This window comes from Geospiza fortis, unplaced genomic scaffold (genome assembly GCF_000277835.1).
Source record: "Geospiza fortis unplaced genomic scaffold, GeoFor_1.0 scaffold12, whole genome shotgun sequence".
In the NCBI taxonomy this organism is placed as follows: domain Eukaryota; kingdom Metazoa; phylum Chordata; class Aves; order Passeriformes; family Thraupidae; genus Geospiza; species Geospiza fortis.
In genome coordinates, this window is record NW_005054323.1 from 2,042,917 (window position 1) to 2,047,333 (window position 4,417).

Here is a 4,417-nt window from a genome sequence, read left to right on the forward strand (position 1 = left end):
GTTCTCCAGGCTTTACTGAGGGAGCTCCGCCTGTACTGGAGGAAGCGGTGACAGGGCCAGGGTGTTCTCCACCCGCAAGAGGAGCGCTCCAAGACCCGGTCGTTGAATGCTCCATTGTAATGCCACGTTTGTGTTCGACGGGGCGTTCTGTCCCGGGTTCGCAGGGCGGTTGCGCCCTCTGCGTACTGCACGTTTTGGAACGTACAGTAAGCACACCTGAAGCGACCTGTGGCGAGGAAAGGACAGGAACTACGGCTTCGTCTCGCTGCAGCAGCCGCGGCTGCTGCGTTTTGCAGGCTGAGGAGCAGGCGTCTGAAAGTGTTTTCCCAGGCCTGAGCATCGCATGCGTTCTCCGGGGCTGTCAGTGAAGAGCTGGAACGTGAAGACCTGATTCCATACACACTCTCCCGAAAAAAAAGAACGATTTTGCACGTAGTAGTGCTGTGTCCTAAAAAGACCCCAGAACAATTTTTCTACAGAGCCCCGCTCTAGACAATGCTGTGCAGTGACACATGCATGAGGGGTAGGCTCATATATTGTTGGAGCTTTTTTCTTCTCTGTGTCTGTCATTCTTAGATTTGCCTTCAAGCAGTTTGTATTCCTGATGAGTTGCAGTTTAAACCTGCATGCAAAATAGATGTGGTTTAGTCATGTCATTTTTGATGCCTGTATACCAAATCTATAATCTCAAAACATACACTCAGCAATTAATACCTTAATGATGGTAGCTAAATTATGTATGCTTACAGGTTTGGTTGTAAATTCTCTACTGCTTACAGATCTCTGGCTAAGGCCTGCAGCTACTGAGTGCCTTGAGGCCTTGACAGGACATGCCACCAGAGTTTTACCTTTGAGATTTTGCCTTGCAGAGTGACCTTCAAGGACTGATCCAGCGGAACAGTTGTGGTGGTGGTGATGATGAAGATGGCAACCATCTTCTGCTACTGCCTAAGACTCAGCTGCAAGAGGCACACATTAGGAATTCCACCTTTTTCTAGAATTTGTAACCAAAATCTGCTCCTCTATGGTAAGTGCTATGATCACTAGCCTCTGGAGCAGTTTGTCACACAGATTCTTAATCCTTTTGAAAAAAGATTTTGCCTAAAATTGCAAGTGCAAAATGGGCCAAAATATGTCCATTCCTGTCACCTTCTGTTTTTGTACCACCAAAAATATCTACATGTTACGTATTGCAGTACTCAGCCTCCAGCCTACTTGCATGTGTAGTTTCTTCTGTAATTTTTATATTTACCAAGGTCATGATCAGATTTCCATAGGGATTTAGACCTCTAAATATTGTTTAGAGATTTCATTATAGAACACTTGCCTAATTATGAAAATGCTGCTTCTCACATGACTAAATCTTCCAGCATTAGAAGTGATTTTAAAAAATTAATCATGAGCACAGCTCACTAGACAGAGGAGCACTTCCAATTCCTCTGAAATAGAGGACAATCACCATATGCCTGGACCAAGTCTTGACATTCAGAAGTATGGCTGCCAAATCTAGAAATGCTTAAGTGGCTGTCACTGAGAGTGTGAAAGCTGTGCAGGAACAGAACAATTCACTCTGCAGAGCGGCAAGCATCTTTGGACACCTGATGGGTGTTTACAGTGGATATCACTATCAAATCCACAAAGTGGAGAAGGATAACTCCAGTTATAAAATAAATTCTGTATCTGAAGAAACTGAGTTCTGAAAATAACAGCAGGATTAATTGTTCCCTGTTGCCCTGCATGAGTTTGGCATTAGGTACAGAGCCCCAAACCTAAAGTCAAAAGAGTACAGCTTTTTGGTCAAAGCTGTCTCTGGTCTTCTTGTGCCAGTCAGTTTACCAGCAATGTTCATTAAAGCTTCACCAATGTTTGGTCTTGCTTGCCCATTGGTCTTAAGTGAATTTGTGTAGCTAAAAGTAAGGCAGAGCTTGGTTTGCAAAGCTTTAGCAAGACATATATATCCATATACTTAACTCTTTATGTAACTAATCAATGTCTATTTTAGTACTGTTTCACAGCATTCTGTCAGGATCCATGAGACTCAGAAGTTAAACAGGAAGTGTGCTATAACTTGCCACTTTTAAATTACGTGAATTAAGATCAGAATGTCATTGTCATTCTGTTTTCCTATCTTTTGTCACTTCTGACACAGCTTTGATGGATCTTTAAATATGGGCTGTTTTGTATTTAAAGTTCCTTGTTTTTTCCTTCTTTTATGAAAAATCTTTTGTGCTAGGTTATATAACCTGTACTGTTGCCTCAGAAGTGGAGAAGCTAGATTTTAAATGTTTTACACATATTGCTAATGATTTCTCATAAGTGAATCGACTGCAAGAAATATTTAGGCCGTTTTGTATGCACAGTAAATATGCTGAGTTTTATAAGGTGTAGAAAAACCCTTATAAAATATCTCAGCAGAGCCAGAGGTTGCAAAATACCACTTAAATTATTTTGTCAAGAAAGGCAACTGGTTATTTCAGTCCTAATAGTTCAGAACTAGCTTGCTTTTGTTTACATTCAAAATTTAGAGTCTGAAGTGAACAGAACAACATGTGCTTATATACGTACTTAATTGAATAAGTGAAAAAACACTTTTTCCACCTAAGATTTTCTAACCCACTTTCAGACTCCTGTTTCTTTTTTTTTTCCCCTACAGTCATATCATAACCTTAGTACAGATTTTATCAGCACTAAAGGACCTTTCAGAATGGGTCCAATCCTGAGGCTGTTTTATATGTAACCCCACATATTCCCTGTCTGTAATGATTGTAGCTGAAGACCAAGACCGTTGTGCCTAGCACTGCAACTTATTACAGTTTATTTTGGGACCAAGTTACAAGGTCACCATACTTTCTCAGCTGTACACACACACACACACGCACACACACGCACACACACACACACACACACACACACACACGCACAGAGAGGCAAAGACACTCATAAAAATAAAGTGTTAAACTGATAATCAGTTCAGAATGCCCCAGAGTAAATTTTGTATCTCTATACATATTTAGTTCACTGTGTAACAAGTGCTCTTCTTAGCTTTCAGAAAGATAAACTCAGTGAGGTTGTTAGTTGAATTGAAACTAAGTTTTCTCTGCTTGAAAAAAATAATTATGATCTTAAGTCAGTTACATTCTTCTACTGGTGGAAGAATGTAACAGCATGACACACAGTTTATGATCTGTTGTTTTACAAGCGCTATCCAGTGACCCTGTCTCAGCAAGTTTTTGAAACGCTCCCTACCTACAATTAGTCATTAATGACCTTAGGGATATGTTGTTGCTGGGAAGCACATTAAGGGAATTTATGGTACTATGTATAATGCAATGATTTATATGCCAATATATGTAGCTCCCTTGCAAAACAAGAATTTTCCATGTTCCAAACTATTTCTCATTGAAGTCTTTTTTCTTTTACATTGCCAAAGTCACACTTTATTTAGTTCTTTTATAGGCATTGGTGGTTTGGATTATGATCTTTACTTCTGTTTGATTCACTACACGCAGAATTCTTGCAATGACACAGTTCTGCTTACAAGAACTGCACTGGGTATGTGGCAAGAAAACCTGTGTTAAAGTTCACTGACATTCTTTTCTGCAGGAAGAATAATAGTTTAGTTATCCTGTACTAGAAGCTGGATTTGCAAACTTACTTGGTGCAAAATGACTCAGGCAAATATTTGCAATTAAAGTAATTTTTCCTAGTCAGTGGTTCTTTCTGCATTAAAACCTGTGAACTAGCAGTAATGAATATTTTTATCCATGGCCAAACCACAACAAATTCTTTAGGAGGAATACTTTAACTCTCTTAGAGAAGTCTCAAAAAGTTCTATGATGTCATTAAGTTGTGTTTAAGCCTTTTTATAATGTTCAATATGTGAGTACTACCTAGTCATTGACTGAAATCAAGCGACTGAAATCTTGAGGCCCACCTGCAACATTTGCTGAATGCATATAGCTATTAGGCTGCTTATTCCACATTCTGTGGTAATACTCTTAGTTGCAATAAACATGAAGTAAATGCAATACATCTTGAACTGAGAAAACCAGACCTGAACAAAGCATTTTCTTACAGTTATACCTTATAGTCAGATTGCATCTACATCACAAGTTATACCCCTGATAAGATTACAGTGTTTCATACTGCATTTATTCATAGGAAACACCTTAGTCTCAAGTAACTTAAAATCCACCACTTGATTTGCAACATCAGATACAAAATTTTCTTAGCTTACAGAAAACTAATCACATGGTTTCATAAGAAAATATATGGGCCGGTCGAAGTGCTAAAATCCAGAGTTATAACAAGGAAGTCAACGACTCACACAACAGAGCCTCTCTTGCATTGACCCCCAGAAAAAGAACAAGGATTTCCTTACCAGGAGTGATAACTGTAGTAGAGCACATGGCCTATC

At 39.3% G+C, this 4,417-nt stretch overlaps 1 long non-coding RNA gene across 1 annotated transcript; it reads left to right on the plus strand.

Moving 5' to 3' along the window:
- Nucleotides 1-72: 72 nt before the first annotated feature.
- Nucleotides 73-3,118, plus strand: LOC115947855. The gene is made up of 2 exons (XR_004081701.1): nt 73-523; nt 870-3,118. It is a non-coding gene; the product is annotated as an uncharacterized LOC115947855 (long non-coding RNA).
- Nucleotides 3,119-4,417: the final 1,299 nt, after the last annotated feature.